The sequence below is a fragment of the Arctopsyche grandis genome, chromosome 5 (assembly GCF_051622035.1).
Source record: "Arctopsyche grandis isolate Sample6627 chromosome 5, ASM5162203v2, whole genome shotgun sequence".
Lineage (NCBI taxonomy): Eukaryota > Metazoa > Arthropoda > Insecta > Trichoptera > Hydropsychidae > Arctopsyche > Arctopsyche grandis.
In genome coordinates, this window is record NC_135359.1 from 5,635,770 (window position 1) to 5,655,214 (window position 19,445).

The following is a 19,445-nucleotide window of genomic DNA, read 5'->3' on the forward strand; positions in this document are numbered from 1 at the left end:
CCAGGAGAGTGGCATTTTTGATTTAAAAAAAATATTCATTCGTCCAAATGCACCCCATCCTAATTTCATACGTCCCTTGACAAATCAATCGATGTGACAAATTATTCACAAATTAGTATGACTTCTTCTAAAAACAAGTTGATTAGTATTTTATTTTTATTTTATTTTAAAAAGAAAACCAACAGTCTTAAATCAAAACAGAACAAATAATAAAATTTTATTTTATTTTAATTTTTTTTAATTTTTTATTTAATTTACACCAAGAAGGCCTAACAGGTAAACCTAATGCGTCTTCCTGGCCAAAGACAATTATACAAACATATACAATGTACACCATCCATATATACACAAATACTTACACGTATACACAAATACACATACAAACATACATATGTAAATATAAAAATACACATATATACATAAACATACATACACACCTACACATATAAACATATATTCACATATACATATATGTATATGAAAATAAAAAATAGCATACATATATATAAATAAAGATAAAACCAAAATACATACTCATTATACTAAATAATAAAATTACAAAATGTAAACAACATGTGTAAATATGTAAATACATTACAAAAGACCAATTATAGGTTTCCGCTGGTAGTAATAAACTAAATGGTAAACATACACGTAGCCATAAATAAAATTTCGAAATTAACATAAGAAAAAACAGTTATGATGGTTTAAAATTCTCAGCCATAGTTGGATGCTGTTTTATGATTATTTTACTTAACGAATACTTGGAAACGGTTTAACCGTATATGCAAACCAATCTCGAGCCGCAAAATAAAGTCACTCAAGATTTAACTGAGTGAACTTTTACGATTTTGAATAATTATTTTAGGTATTTATTAATTTGAATCGCGTCTCTCCGTTGAAAATTCTGTAATCCCGTGACAAACTTTCCGACAGTACGAGTGAGAGAACGATGCCGTTTTAATCGAACGCTCGTAATTAGCGTTGAAACTTTTACCGCGACCGAAACTCGCTCTAAATATAAACAGACACCGGCCATATAATCGGCAATTCTGTTAGCTGCGAATCATGAATAGTTAAATTTAAATTTGCCGCTCTCATCTCGGCGATTCCGTGCAAGGGAAAATTCGGGCTGATGAGATTCGGGCGAGACGTCGTCAGCTCGCACCGAGCGAAGTTTTATGTAAATAAATACACTTTATTTTGGCTTCAAATACACGGTGTGTAACGGGCCAAATCCGTTTTGATGGGTGTCATCTTGAATTATGCATATTTTTCGCAGAGAAAATGTATCCTGATTAGGCATTAAGAAAAGAAGACATCTGCATTAAATTCTGTAACATCTTAAATATTGTACATCCTCACTGGAGACAACGCTCTGTATGATGAATTTTGTGGACTTTTTTAAACGACTATAATCGTCGGACAATAATGACGCTCTTTTGATCAGGTTAGCTGAAGTGGGTTTTTCAACGCGTCTTCTTAAACTCTTTGCTTCTTATCTTAGTGATAGGAAGCAATTTGTTAAATATGGTATTTATGAATCTCCTTCATTTTTTACTCGATCTGGTGTTACTCAGGGGTCCACTTTAGGCCCATTACTATTTACAATTCTTATTAATAACCTCCTTAGAGTTTTATGTAATGCATCATGTCTCTTGTTTGCTGACGACGTTAAATTATTTTTTGCTGTCAAGGATGAGAGGCAAGCCTCTCTCCTTCAAGCTGATATTAACGCTGTCTTGGAGTTCAGTTCTAGTTTAGGCCTTGAACTTAATTTAAATAAATGTGCAATTATGAGCTATGGACGTGCACATTCTCTCTATTGTCACGAATATTCCATTAGATCCGTCTTGTTGAAGCGTGTGGAATATATGGTCGATTTGGGTATCACTTTTGATCCTCAACTCACCTTTCACAACCATATCAAGAAAGTCGCTGACGTTTCCTTTCGTCGACTTGGATTTGTTTTGAGATATGCAAGATTATTCTCCAATCCTTTGTCTTCTCGCTTACTTTTCAATTCGCTTGTGAGAAGTAAGCTAGAGTATAATGCGATTTTGTGGAATCCGCATGAAGCAAATTACTCTCTGATGATTGAGAAAGTGCAAAAAGCATTTCTTTTTTCCTATATAGGAAAGAATATGGGTATTACCCATATCTCTACCCCACTCCTTTCCTTTTGGGCATGCTTGGGTATAATTCCCTTGAACTTTGGAGAAACTTCTCATTAATTCGTTTCGTTCTCCTGCTCTTACGTGGTAATACGTCATGCCCGTTGTTGCTCGAGCAGTTGGGACTTTATGTCCCTAATCACTATGTGCGTGGTAGACATCATCATTTGCTGGCTGTACCTCCTGCCCGCACAGTCCTTTTTCGAATGGCTCCTATTCCAAGAACTATTCGACTTCTTAATGAAGTCGTTGCTGCCGAGACTGAATGTGATATTTTGCACCTTAGTGAGCGTAAATTGTCGGAAATTACTCTAACCCATTTATCTGGTAGTCTGCGCTCATCATTGTTTTCATGATTGATTATGATTTATGAGTGAAATTTTGATTAACTCTCTTCCATTTGGGCCTTACAGGGATGTTTTGTATTTGTAGTTGTTTCTTACATATTTATTGAAACTGCCTGTAGGTGCAAGGCATTCCTTATGCTATATTTTTTTTTATTTGATATTTTTACTTTATCTGTTATTATTAAATGCTATTTTTTATGTTTATATATGGATGTATTTATGTTTATGTTCAAATGTATTTTTTTTTATGTATTATTTTATAAAATAAATAAAATAAATAAAATAAATAAAATAAATAAAATAAATAAAATAAATAAAATAAATAAAATAAATAAAATAAATAAAATAAATAAAATAAATAAAATAAATAAAATAAATAAAATAAATAAAACAAAGAAAATAAATAAATAATATTGAAAGATACTTTGTACGTCACTATGTAAGGTTAAGGTGGTAAAATTAAAAAAAACCTGTATATATACATATGTATATATTGTTTGCTATCGAGTATTTAGGGCCATCTATTGAAAATTAATTTAATTTTAGTAAATTATTTTTTCTATTGCTGTTTTATATTGTTTATATTATACTAGTGTAGGGCCCGTTGATTTCAACGGGTGGTTTCGAAAAGAAATTGAAACTCGAATAAAAATAAAGTTAAAGATATGGAATCGACTGGTTTCGGAAAGACAAAGGCACAAAAAAAATTAAAATTATGAAAAAAATGAATAATATGAAAATAATGAAAAATATGAAAAAAAAGAAAAAAATGAAAAATATGAAAAAAATGAAAAAAAATGAAAAAACTGAAAATAATGAAAAAAAAATGAAAAAAATGAAAAAACTGAAAATAATAAAAATATGAAAAAAATGAAAAATATGAAGAAAAAAAAATTTGTTCCCCATACTGGTTGATGGTTGATCATAAGAAATCGGAAATCGAAAAAGATTGTCGACGAAATCCGAAGATACGCGAATGATTGGTTCCCCATACTTCTATAGGATAATCGAATATTAAGTAATTTTAGAGCGTTTCTTCTGTCGAGGCTGTAGTCTAATGGCTAGCGACCTGTTCTGGGCGAGGGGGCCTTAGTTCGATTCCGTGATTTGGAATTAATTTTATTTTTCAAATATCGCTAAAATATAAATGAATTTCAATTAAAAATATATATTTAATTGTTTTATATGAAAAGAAAAAAAAATGTTTCAAAACCTCGCTAAATGAAATTATTAAAATTACGTATTTTTATATGGCGACAAGGAATATTTCAATTAATGTTTAAAAAAAAAAGGCGAAATGAAAAAATGGATTTGGCGTGATGTCCGAGACCATTAGCTCAATTTAGACCCATATTCAGGCTATTTGGGGTGATCGGTTCGAGTCGCGACAAAGTCGTCTCGTCGAAAAATGAATTAATCGATTTTTATCGATTCGTTCATTATGTTCGGCGAGAGTTAGGACACACACACACACACACCCACACACACACACACACAGATTACCGTCTTTATATATATGATGTATGCAGTTAGGTATATTTATAATACACCCGATGAATTTGTCATCGGGTCTATCGCTAATATATTTATGTATATAAATAACCAGCGGCGTTGACTAGTGTTTAGCATATTATGTTTTCGAGCAGAGTAGTCACGGGTTTGAATCTCTCTCTCTGAGTCCTGCTGCTGCCCAGACCTCGGTTTGTGACTAGATCGTTTCTTATTAGAGTTTGCCAATTTTTCTGATTTTCATTGAAATGGTTCCTGTCAAAATTGGCATCTCCTTTCCTAACTCTCTTGCTTATCTCAAGTTATTCAGCATCTTGAGGTTTGCTAATTTGATTATAAAAATGCTGGAAAAATTTATCTATGTATACATATATGTATGTCACTGTGGATGTTTGTATGAATTCGCATTGTATAAAAATTATTATGTATATTGACTGTATTGTATCTGTTTAAGTGCATTCGTCGCTTTGGAGCGATCTGTAAAGTCGAGTGTTCATGTTATATGAAATAAATTAAAATAAAATATTGCTCATTTCATAATCATTTAATATTATATTGAACTACTACTTTTATACGGTATTTGTAATATAAACCGTTGAAACACAGCTAAGCTAATAATAAACATTTTATTAAATTTATTTGAAGATTTATTTTATTTAAATTTATTTGAATATTCATTTGTTTTTTTTATTAAATTTAACGTCACGGATTCTACGAACCAAATCTTACATACATACATACAAAGTCTCTTTTGAAATTATGTATAAGATTAAATGTAAATATTGTACTTTTAATTCAGGAGACTCGGTATGGACAAAAAAATATATTTCTGAATTATAATAATCTAAGAAATATCCCTAAATATAGCCCTAACTTTCTTAATAATATCTTGTTTATCGTCAAAACTTAATCTTGTGAATCAATCGATTGAGAATGAAACATTCCAAGGTTTTTATTTCTTAAACGAGAGAAAGACAACAAAAATCAGTGTCATTTATGAATTTAGTATTTCAAACAAACGTAAAGATTTATAAGTTTCTGCTTCGGTACTTTTTTTTTGTTGCTCAGTGTTACATATTAGTGAATAGAAGTGTAAATTATAGAGTATGATTATCATTGTTATAAAAGTTAATTTTAAATGTATCACATCTCCCGAGATTTTCACCATAAAAATTTAAGCTGGTGGTTTTTACTTGCATTTTTGTTCAAGATAATATTTTTTCACAATCGCTGAAAGGAATCGCAAAAGCAGTCCGTCGGAATACCGGTAGTACATATAATAGATGGAAACAGTGCAGGACGCCATAACGGTGAACTTTTTTCAATGGAAGGCAAAGCTTTAAATTTACATTTATATTTGGCGACTTTATCCACTGCAAAGTTTTACCGCAACGTTGTTATTCGAGCTTCGCCTGCGGCCATTGTTTTATTGTCGACTATGATAATAGATTTTGAAATGTCGTTCTCTTTAAATATTCCACCTGTTCTCATTGAAATTCACAGCGCAGATCTTGCCAAACGTGAACAAGGTATTCTTTCTTCTCCAAAGTAATTATTTCTATACGTGATGCTTTAAATCAAACGTAAAATTTCATATAATATTTATTTTTCAAAGGTCACTCATTCTATTCTGACACAAAATATACCTATACACATGAATTTACATATGTATAGATTATTTCTATATTTTATAAGGTGATTTTTCGACACCTTGACTGACGCTAAATTTAACAATAATCATATAATATGTATGTAGAAACTTTTAAATTCAAATTATTTTATGTACACACACTCATCATCCGCTAATATTTAATGTTGAACTTTTGTATTAAAAATTAAACAAAAAGCTCTAGGGTGTATACAAGCTCAAGAATTTGATTCCTGAAATGAACTTCACATATATTCAGTTTAATCTGATTCAGAGCAGTTTCTACAAGTCATTAAGTTAATCATAAACTTTTTATTGAAATAGAATGTCAACAACAGCCATTCTATATTCACATTCTATTCATTTTAAACCTAGTTTTAAAATAATCTGCATATCTGCATAACTGAACATCTTTCTAGATATCATTTTATTACTAGTATATACATATGTACATACATGCATATGTATGTAGCCCACCACGATGACTCCAGAAAATTCATCGAAAGTTCTTCGAAAATTGAATTATTGGTTCGTCTTTATATTGTATGTATATCCAGAAGATTATCAATACATGTAGGTACATCGAAATCCACTTCCTATTATTATTACTTACCCTTCTTGGCAAAATCAAACACTCGGATCTATCTAGTTCAGCTACTGTGAAAAGCGTCCCATCGAATATTTAAACATACGTGACCCAGAATAAGTATATGCCGAATAAAAATCGTCGTTTTGTCTTGCCGGTTTAAGGATTGTCTTTCATTATAACGAGAAGGTGGCGGAAGGGAGGCTGGTTAACCCTCAACGTGCGTGCTCTCCGCAGTCGGCCTTTTCCACGTGTCCTCGTTAAATAATTTGCTGGAAACGCTGCCGAAAAGTGATGAGGGTTTTAAGCCATAATTCCACTGGAAACAAAACCACACTAATTATTCAGGGGTGCGCGCATAAATCACTTATTGCGACGAGTGGACCCTCTCCTCTCTTTCTCGCTCCGAATTGCTTAGTTTTACCGTTGTTGGGGTGCGAGACTCGTGGAGGGAGGGGAAAGGGGTGGCCAGGTGGTAATTGCAGCCGGTTCGGTCGTCATTACCAATAGGTACAGGTACAGGTGAGATGAGGGGGTAGGATGCCGTTCTGAGGTCATAAATCTCGTCCCGGGTCAACCGTGTAATACTCTGCCGCTGGCAAATAAATTAGCCTTTATTTTGTTGTTGTGCGAACAACCCTCCGAGGTTGGTTCTATGAGTGAAGAGACTCACCTCCTCCCACCCCATAATGGCACTCCGTTTTCGTAGCTATTAATCGAGAATGGCCAATTCAATTTGATCGTATTAGTGGCTTAAGAAAACCTCGAGGGCTGTTGTACTCCATATTTCCACCTCGTTCTTCTATTGTCGTGTCGTTGAAAATTCATTGTAATTTTCAGCCAAAGATAAAATCGTCGATATGTTTGTTAAAATATGCTGTAATTATATATAGTTCAAATCAATTCAAATTTAAGAATCACATTCATACATATTTCATTTCAGATTTCAGATTCAATTTAATATGTAAAGGTGAATGTTCGTATGTACATATGTATGTCTGTTATACAAATTTAGAACCAATATAATAGGAATATTTTATATTATGGCACTTTAGCATATGTAAATCATAGATACATGGTTTTTAGAAGGGATTTGATACCAGGATCGAGAGACATCAATTTTTTCTTTTCTCAAAATTTTCTGAAAAATCAAACCCACCCACTAGTGATAAGCCCGATGAATTGTCATCGCATGAGTTATGCCATATTAAATTATGCAATAAAAATAATTTAATAAAATAATAAAACCCGAAGTCTAAATCGGAATCGTGAATTGGAATCTAAATTGAATAATATAAAAAAAAAATGTAGTAAAAAAATTGTTTTTTTCAGGTGGAAAAAGTGTATAAATATTACAACTTTCTATACAATTGAATGTTTTGAATTTTACTAATAACTTTGCGAATTTAAAATAAGCTGACTGGAGTAGTAGTAAAAAATCCAGAATGCGTAGTACGTAAAATTAATTAGAAGAAAATAACGATGAAAGGTTGAATATTTAATGCTTTCATTATTGTAGAAAATTTTTAGTTATTTAGTTAGAAAATGATAATAAACTAGTGATTAATATATGAGTCGTTATATTTGAAAGTGGCAAAAGTCCAATTTTCTTCATTTCGAGAATTTATTTGCAAAACTTTTAATATAATGTTTAACATTTAACAATATTTAAAAATACTGATCGCCTGTAATACGTTTATTCTGCTTTGCTGAGATTCTAAACATATGGAATTAAAATTTGTAAATTATGTCAAGCACAAATAGTGATTTTGGAACTGAATATATATAAATACATATATTATATATAGATTTTCTCATAAAATTTGCTGAAAATTTCTAAGCATACATATATGGATAGAAATAAATCATATCTACAAAGTAAATACAATCCTAATTGGAGCAACACAACGCGACACAAATAAACGATAAAATATCCAGTGGCTTCAATATAAATACGACTTCATAAAATTCACATTAATATTTCACAGAAGTCAATTTTTCCTCGTGAAAAGTAGAACACATCATACTGCAACGTCCGGTGGAGAATTAAGCTGAATTATTACCTATCTGCGATTGTTTTCCGCTTGCTAAAAAAGAAAACGTGGCTTGGGGAAAATTCGCTTTCACCGCGGCCTAAAACCCCACGGAGCCTCTTTCAGTGTAATGGTGCGATAGCCGTGAATTCCATCAATGGGAAACGCTTTCGAAAGTGTCGGGACCGCGTTACCCCCGCTGTATACACCCTGCTGTATACACTCTTTAGCATTTTAATGGAAATGAAAGTCATACTGCCCGATTCATACGTACCCGCAAAGATATATACGTATAGTATAGTGCAGACATCTCCAACCTTCTTTACCTCTTGACAGACCATTTCTAAAAATTGTACCCCTCATATTAGAATTTTTCATAATTTTATAAGCCTTCAAACATCCTCCTTACATATTTAATGTTATTAAATGAGCTTGTATGCTTGTATTTAAATTAGTCTAAAAGTTTTGATGAAACTTTTCATTTTGCCTAATTTTGGCCGAACAATTTCAATGAACATGGTAGTGAATTTACTGAATTCAAACAACGTATAAGCTGTTGCATTGTAAGTTAAACTTAATACATAGGATTCCACTTAATTGGGCCACATCAGGCCAAAAAAAATGATACCAAATAGGTGACTGGCTCCAATAAGGTAAATATCTAAATATCCGATATATAAATTTTCCGTTACCGTAGACAAATTTTTGAAATAAATGAATTATATAAAAATTTTTAATTTAATTTTTCTACACATGTATAGGAAAAGCCCTAACAGGAAAACCACAGTACGCCTACCTGGCCATAAAAATCGATAAACAATTTATAGAATATTTTTAAATAGCATCATAAAGACATCAATGGGTAAATTTTGCAGCATTTTATTGTATGTATATATCAGTGAATTCGATATAATGAAAACATGAAATATGACAAGGTTGCCAATTTCTTGGAGTCGTATCAATGAAATCATATAAGTTGGCAAATTCTGAATGGAAACGATCGATTTTGATTCACATATTCAAGGTCTGGCCAAGAGTACCGGGCGGTGATTGAACCCGTGACCACTCGGTTGAAAATACTACATGCTAACAACTAATCTATGATGCTGGTGAAATAAATTAAATTCCATGTATTTAAATTGAATAAGATAATATATGGGGATTTAATAGACAAATCAATATTACTAATTTTCAATGTCCATAAATTTTAAAGAATTCTTCTGGAATTATGCAAGTTTATTCATCCAGTGTCTTATCTATTTCTATATTTAATTCATTTTTCATATTTAGTATTATATAGATAGAACGATTAGTGTACGCTGCCCAAACAACGTGCGGCATTCATCGTCCAACGAGAGAGCCCGACTCATCGACCAATCGGAGAGCTCGGCTCATCGACTAATGAGCGAGCTCGACTAAACGACCAAACCCGCACGGCTTACAAGCATGTATAAAAGCTGACGGGTTGGCTTCAGTATTCATTCGGAGCCCGGTTTCTACCAGATGAGCATCTATTGCAAATCTGAAACCTACCTGATTGTTTTCTTATTCCTAACGCATGTACGCCATTATGTGTTCATGCGATGTTGTTTATTTTGTACTGCAGGTATTTACCGTGTGGTTTTATGTATAGAACAGTGATGTGCGGTTGTTCTTGTGCAATATTGCTGGACAACTGTCTTGTTCGCTGACTGTATTCGTTGGGGGGAGGTGGCCTCATGTTGAGGGCTTTAAGGGTTGAATTCTTTGACCTTTAAAGCGGTCTTTAAATACCCCGACTTGAATAGTCTTTCCTCTGAATATAAAATAGCTATGTATCATGCAACGTTTGGAAAAATAGACAAAATAATCAATAATCACAATATTTTTATGATTATTAATTAACAACTCTAGATGGTACGCGTACTCCCAATTGGAAATCACTGGTATAGTTTATAGAGCACAGTTCGTCCAGAGATAGAAACACTTTTCAGATAAATTGACACTGGTGTTGGGAAGATGTTGGAAACAATTTGCGCGTTTTCTGCGAGAGCTCTCGTTCCTCTCGCTTAAATCTGGCATTATTGTTGTTGTCGCACGTTTTGTGTAACGTGTGAAGAAAAATTTTAATGATGTTGCTCGTTCGAGTGTCGTCGCTGAACATTTACGGTCTGGGTGAAGCTAAATCATCCACTTCTTGTGTGCGCAATTTCTAATGATGCTCTCGACACACGAGAACCTTCGCCGTAATCACTCATACATTTAATGCGACTGTTTTCTTTTCTTTCGTGTAAAATATGCACTCCAGATCGGCACCTAAAGCTTTTTTGTCGACTTTTTTATTTAATAAATTAAATTAAATAATTACGATTGAAGGGTTTCCCACTTCGAGAAGAAGATTCAATCGACCCAAGGTTGGAACCCTCCCAGTCGTGGATGTGGTTTTATTAATATCACTCCTCGAGACAAACCTAACTTGTTTCCGATCTGATATGCATGTAAATTTTGCTTACATGTGGTGAAAAATATACGATCGATTTTTTTGTTGTTTTTGCTTATAAAAAAGCGGATTTTTTTCTTTTTGAAACAGTCCTAAGTGAACTCAAAAATCTGGAATTGAAATGAATGTATGCGGTTGTTGTTGGGTGTGCGAGCTCGATGACACCCCGGGGGCCCCGGACCGCAGCCCCCTGCGCCCCCGTAGACCGCAGCCCCCGCCTCTGTCAACCGACGACACGAGCCCTCATCTCTCGGGAATGCAACTCTGACCACATCGCTATTTTTTACGCGGAATACCTTTCAACGACAATTATTTCGATTTGAAAAGCCGCAATCTTGTTAAATATGCAATATGAAACTCTGTAATGCTCGCTACCTTCATACTTGCATTATGCAATCGGCAACAAAATAGTTAAAACTTCTTCAATTGCCCAAAGTTTACGATTCAGATTTCTAGTTATACATATTTGTTACAATGTGGATGATCGGTATTACAGTGTACACTCTACAGGTTGATTCAAATTGAAATAGAAAAAAATTAAATGAAAAGTAGTCCACAGGTCATTTTCAATATACGATACATTTTTACTATTCTTATACGACTCGACTTTTTTGGTAGAAAATTATTTGATAATTTTAAATTTCAAAAATGTTTATTAACTCGTTTCTACTTATTACGAATGTGACATAGGAGTTAATCTGTTATTTTTTAGTTTTAAAATTTTTTTCTTAATTTTTAGTGGTAATTTTTAATTTCTTAATGCTATCATAAATGTTGTACGCGAATTGCATTCTGGATTCTAAGAATTCTGAAAATCTTTTATTGAACAAAAATTCTTTAATGAACAACTTAATTTTGATTAATTCGTTTCAATCCAAACACTATGTTTTGTAATTTTATTTAATGCATTTAAAAGCTTTATTCTGAGAAGTTACTTTGGCTTGAATTTAACTACCAAAAACATAAATCGAAAAAAAATCAACGAGCTCTGATCTATGTAGAGATGAATTGAAGGATTTATACCATAAAACTTACATATGATAATTAACTTAATTGAGTTTGCACCAATGTGGCATTGCAGGATTCCCTAATGAGCCACAATGGTCCAAAATATTAGAGAAAAAAATGTTTATAGACAAAAATACACTTACATAATACATAAATAAAGCCTTGTAAAAACGATAGATCAAGCAAAAATATCAAATAAACAATTATGTACATAGTAGGGAATGTCTTGCATCTACAGCCAGCATGAATATACAAGAATCAGCCGTAAATACAAAACATCCCCACGAGGCACGAATGGAAGAGAAAAGATCAAAATCCCACTCATACAACACATCAAATTATTAAAATAATGATGAGCGCAGGCTACCAGACAAACAGGCTAAAATAATCTCTAATAACGCTCACTGATCTGGAAAATATTACATTCAGACCGTCTTCGACCAGCAACGACTTCATTATTTGGTATTCGGATAGCTCTTAGTAGAGGAGCCATCGGATAAAAAAAACTGCGCGGGCATGAGGCACAATCATGATGACTACCACGCACATAATTAATAATAATAATCAACAAAACCATACAAAAGTTGGATTATATTATTTATTGTTATGTGCATACATGTCTATATATTTCTATGTACATATTTATATAAAACGTTTTGGACTCAAATAAGTATGGAACGCTGTATGCTCGGCATAACGAAGAGAGATAGGAAACGTAAAATGTAGGGGAAAAGTATGACAAAGGTAGTGGATACATTGAATAGATTGAAAGGTGAACAAAATAGTAAAAAAAGGGCTAGAATGTTACCCAGTATAATGTAAAATGTGTGAAAGGAAAAGAAAATGGATTGACAAACTTAGAAAAAATGTTTATAGTGACGAGAGTTGCGCAAAATAAAGACGAATGGAAGCGTATTGGTGAGGTATTCATCCACCAGTAGGTAATTGATGTTATAAAACGCTTATATCGTCACACTGTATAGACATTACACAGACAATGCGCAGTTTTTTGAAAATTGCTCACTTTTTATCAAATGCACAAACTCGTGCACCTGGATACTGATATTATATAATACTAGTGTTGTATCCAATGACCAGAGATAGGCGCATAAGAGTGCCCCATTGTCCATTTCTATTGTCAAGCTTTTTTTTTTGCTTTCTCGCTTTGTAGTTTGTCTTCTTTCCTGGAAAAGCACCCTCATGCGCCTGTCTCCGCCAATGACATACCATCGAATGGGTGTTGGCATATTAAGTTATTAAATAAAAAAATGTATCATCGGTCATGAGTTCAATCCCCCCACGGTCTAATTTTTTTCAAATATCTTTTAAATATATTTAATTTAATATTTATATTTAATTGTTTAATATGAAAAAAAAATGGTAAAAACTACGTACCTACCTACCGTAACGATCAATGAAAAAGTGTCGGTATACTTTTTTAGGGGGCTGGGGATTTATGCAAAGCCCTTTTATTTTATGAATATATATAAGTCAGCTTAGCCGTGACTTTCGGCTCATACTCATCGTCCCCATGATGATATACATATAAACAACATAAAACACCGATTGAAAAAATAATTAATTTATTATATTTTCAATCGATGGCGGCATATTATTTATAAATTAATTCATTCTACTTTCCTAGCAGAAACATTCGCATTGAACAGTATATATATATATATATATATATATATATATATATATATACTGTTATATATATATATATATATATATATATATATATATATATATATATATATATATATATATATATATATATATATATATATATATACATATATATATATATATATATATATATATATATATATATATATATATATATATAAAATATATATATACTTTTTTTCTTTTGTTATTATTCATATTATATTCGTAAGTAAATAAAATATATTTATCAGGCGAACTACCTAGCGATTGGTTACAATCCATATTTATCCCATTGCCCAAAAAGAGTAACGCGAGGACGTGTAGCGACTTCAGAATAATTAGCCTAATGAGTCACACATTGAAGATCCTACTAAACATAATACAGGGCAGAATTTACTCACGGTGTGAAGAGGCGATTAGCAGAGAGCAGTTTGGGTTCAGACAAGGCTTGGGTACCCGAGAGGCCCTTTTCTGTATGAAAACACTACTCCAAAGATGCAGAGAAGTCCGTAAACCTGTGTACAACTGCTTTATAGACTTTGAAAAGGCCTTTGACCGTGTCCAACACGCTCGCCTGATGGAAACATTAAAAAATATTGGCCTGGATGACAGAGATTTCAGATTGCTACGAAATATTTATTGGAATCAGACTGCAGTAGTACGTGTCGATGATCAATTCACTGATGAGATTCCTATAGAACGGGGCGTCAGGCAAGGATGCATCCTATCACCTACTCTTTTTAACACCTACACCGAATCCATCTTCCACGATGCTCTCCAAGAGGCGGAGGGCATCAAGGTGGGTGGCGAGACGATCACCAATATAAGATATGCTGATGACACGGCACTAGTCGCTGAAAATTTAGCAGACCTGCAAAGATCTCTAGACCGTGTACATCAAGAAAGCAATCGAAGAGGTCTGCGCATAAATCTAAAGAAGACAAAATTTATGATGGTAGATAGAATGCAAACAGACACCGGGAATCTAACCTTGGATGGAGAGGTGATAGAAAGAGTAAAAAGATTCAAATACCTGGGTACCTGGCTGAATGAAGAGATAGACCCAGATGAAGATCTAAGAATCCGCATCGAGATGGCTAGAACAGCATTTGTAAAAATGAAGGCGGCGCTTACAAACAAGCATCTCAATCTTCATACGCGGTTGAGATTCGCGAAGAGCTACGTCTGGACAGCATTACTACACGGATGTGAGACGTGGACTCTGAAAACCAAGATGATCAGCCGCATTGAAGCTTTTGAGATGTGGGTCTATAGGCGTATGCTGAAGATTCAGTGGACCAAAAAGATATCAAACGAAGCTGTCCTCGGCATGATGGGGAGAGGCAGGGAACTTGTTTCTGTCATCAAGCGGAGAAAGATGGAGTACCACGGACACATGATACGGGGTTCAAAATACGAATTTCTCCGTTTGATAACCAAGGGGAAAATAGAAGGTAAAAAATGGATTGGCAGGAAAAAGTTTTCATGGCTTCGAAACATGCGCATGTGGACCGATATGAGCGCCGAAGAGCTGTTCCGAGCCGCTGAAGACCGATGCGGATATATTCAAATAATCGACGAGGTGGTCGCCAACGTCCGGATGCGGACAAGGCATTAACAAGAAGAAGAATTCGTAAGTCGTTTTGTTGAAAGCGATATAGCTTACGTACACTTGTATGTCGAATCGAAACGACTATTATAGTACGGTGAGCGTTATCTCAGACACACAGACGTAATAGCAAAATTATATATATATAATGTACATATATAAATTTCACAGTAGTTATTCGATAAGTATGTATATATAGTGGTGACATTTTTATACACAAAAACCGAACTAAATCAGCCTGTACACATGCACAACATTGAAAAATAGCCCCTCTGCGTTGATAGCCGTAATAATATCGCGGCAACACAGAACGGCGCACTTCCGGTAACTTTTCTAACACCAGCACGCTTTATCGCCAGCTAATTGATACATAGCCGCCCTCGTCTTATCTACAGCACAGCATGTAAAGATCGCTTTCTTTGCAAAGGGCGATAAATCCACTCTCTAGCAAAAAAAAAATAAAAATAAAAATAAAAAACAATAAAAGAGAAACGAGTGGGGCCGAACACGCGATCCGCCTATCTCTTTTCGCGAAAACATACCCAGTAGTGCTTTGCATGATTTAGCGACGCGCATTATTGCCGTGCAATTTAACGGGCTATAAAGCACACCGGCTCGCGACCCCTCGTCGGTATGGTGAGGGCCCCATGAATCAATCATGGGCCCCCTCGTCTCGTCCCGAATAAGTTACGGTCTGTCCGCAAACCGGCCACTATCGATAATACCGGATTTGCAGGGGGAGAAACACGCCAAAATCGCTTTATTGCTTTCTTGCTGATTTTCACCTCTGTAGTGAGTTCGTTCCGGTCAAATTGGACTATCGCTGGGGGGGGGGGGGTAGGCGTGGTGCACTCCATTAGAACTAGTGGACATACCAGTGGGTTGATTTGGTTTGATTATATTTTTTACTAGTTGTTTTACCCGGCTTCGCTCAGTATTTGTAATATAAACAGCTTAAACATGGCGAATCTAATAGTAAATATTGATTTGTTTTTTTATTAAATTTATTTGAATCGAAAAAAATATTATATTCAACCAATTGAATTGTCGTCATCGGAACTTTGTTTTGTTTGTTTTGTTTATGAAGTCCCCAAGATACTTACATATACATATACATACTTACATACAAAGTCTTTTTCGAAATTATACATATATATTTGATGATTATAAATTGAGTACTTTAATATATGTACTTATTGTTGTCGTTTCTGAGAGACATTAATTCTTTCAGATTAAAGAGGTATTCAATGAAGGCCTCTGATACTGAAGACAACTTTTGATTTTATCTTCTCCAAAAGCCAATGCTACATATTTGCGTTGCGCGATTTCGTCCCGTGCGGACATACATATGTATATGTATTTATGTCATCATCATCATCATCATCTACAGCCGCTCACCATCTACTGCTGGATGAAAACCTCTCCAACACGCTTCCACTCACCTATGTTTTGCGCAACTCTAATCCATCTCACCCCACACATTTTCCTAATTTCGTCTACCCATCTTCCCTGCGGTCTTCCCTTTACCCTATTGCATTCTCTCTGGTAAAATTCTAGCACTGATTTTGTCCACCTGTCTTCCATTCTTTCATCCATGCTGCCCGCTCATTGCCATTTCAATCTCTTTACTGTATCCACTATGTCCACTACCCTTTTCATACTTGTCACCCACGTGTTCCGCTTCCTGTCTTTCCTCGTTATACCCATCATATAGCGTTCCATTCTTCTTTGAATAAATTGGACTTTGTGTAGCATCTTGGCATTCAATGTCCAAGTTTTACATCCATACGTTATCACTGGCAAAACGCATTGATCTTCTTTTTCAGGAGAGTGAAAGATCTTTTTCTTCATGAGAGTGACATTTTTGATTTAAAAACAACATTCATTTGTCCAAATGCACTCCTGATTTCATACGTCTCTTTATTTCTTCTTCTTTACTTCCGGACACGTCTATTATTTGACCAAAATATAAATAATTATTTACTACTTCCACTATTTTATTATCTATATCAGGCATTTATATCAGGCATGCAATAACTATTGAACATTAGATATACATACATATGTATATATTTTACAATATATATGTGTATACATATATACATATATGTGTGAATACAGATATTAAAATTATATAAGATAAAATAAATAACTTATTATTAAATAAAAAATTCCAGCCCATCTTTAAATCAAGTCAAAGGACAAAGTACATATGTATGTACATCACACCCCACTGGGAATACAAATTTTACTCCTGCCATTTGATGCAACCATTTTAAAATGTCAAAATATACACAAAAAAAAGATAAAATTGCACACGAGTGCATTAATATCATCTAGCAAACACACATAGGCTTGACATTACTTCATAGTACAGTAAGGCACACACAAATGTCAAAGCTCAGCTAAGAAATATTTTAACAGTAGAAAGATTGTGATTGATGATTAAGTACTATGTACTTCTATCAATGCTGGATCTGGATGGTTATTAAAATTCAGATCGATTTTAATAACTACTATATGTTTGCCAATTAATGTAGCTTAATTGATATGTTGATTCCAATAAAATTGGCATCACCGACTTGCCAGATTGTTTCCATTGTTGCAAAGCATACATATGCAGATTTGTAATTAGCGTCCATATGCCTTCATTATATAATATTTATTTATGTATTTACATATTTATGCATATTTGTCACTATTACCAAACATATAGCCAGCAGTATGGCTCGTGTATTTTTAGCACCGAGTGATTATTGGGTTCGATCCCGCTATACTGCTGGTTAGATTTGAATTTTTTTGACTCCAAGTCGATCGTTTCATATCAGAGTTTGCCAATTTTATCTGATCATTGTTGAAACGGCAAAAATTATATACAAATTTAAATCCATAGTCTCATGTCTCAATAGATTAATTTTAATTAATTAATTGTTAATTTGATTTTTTCAGCTTTTCGAAATATAGTGATTTATGTTATAAAAATGATGCATTCTTTGTAATTAATTGTCTAGGAAGGTGCAGTGTGGTCTTCAATTCATTAAAATAAAATGAAATGAAATAAAATATGAGCATTATACAAATATATTATATATATGTATATATATATATATATATATATATATATATATATATATATATATATATATATATATATATATGTATACAAGGATAAAGACATATGTATAAGCATACATAATACAAATACTATAATATATGTACATACATATATACGAATAAGCGAGACATTTACTTGTGTTATTGAAAATACATTTTTGAAATCATATTCAAATATTGGTGACTTAGTGGGTAGGATGGTTTTTGCCAATTTGAAGGAGGAACCACTTCAACAATGAAAACAGATAAATTGACCAATTCTGATAAGAAACAATCGACTTGGAGTCACAATTATTTAAGTCTGACCAACAGCATTAAAGATTATACTCAAAATAAACTATTTTCAATCGAGATCAGCTCACAGGATCAAACTCGGTAACTTTTTGGTGCTTAGTATCAACACAAATACCGAGCCACGCTGCTGGCTAATTTGTTTGCATTTAGCCGTAGTGTCGATTTAAGGTGACCTGACATGGCACTAATAAAATATAAAATTAAAGGTTGGGTGTGCCCTTTGTGCAGCAAGTGCATAGATTGCACATTGCAGAAGTTGTCCGGAAACTGTGGCCGGTAATTGCGGTGTTGGCCGTGAAACGTGCCTCGGTCGGCCATTGCCAGTCGACGTCATTACCGTGTCCGACGCTGTGTCAAATGTTTTACAACTAACCCAGAACCAACTAACCAAGTCCACCGAAAGCAAACTTTGTCCAAAGTGTGGCCGTTTGTGATTCAAAGCCATCCCTCTGTGCCATATTCAAATGGCGTGATAATTTTTACAAAAAAACTTCGATTCGATGTGCTTTATATGTATAGAGAATGTCTTCTACTTGTGACATGGATTTCATGACTATGTCTGTCATCAGGATTAATAGTGGTAGATATGTAATACAAGTGCCGTTATTAAATGTGTGATATAAAATGCAACTTTAATGTTATAATTATGCGTTTTGGGTCAGTGTAATACGGGGTGGAATCTTAACAGCGGATATTGATAACACTGAGCAACAAAAAAAAATAACAGAGTGGAGACTAATCAATCTTTCCTAAGTTTGACCCACTAAATTTGAATATGATAATGATTTTTGTTGGTTCGCGATCGTTTACGGGATATGAGCGTTAAAAAAAATGCGCAATTTTTACAGTTTTTTGGCTTTTGCGGTCTTTATCTCAAAATTTAGTATTGATGTGCTCAAAGTGAGTATTGCAATCAATAGTCAGATGTTTTTCCTATTGATTGTGATATTTTATTGCGTTAAAATACTTATAA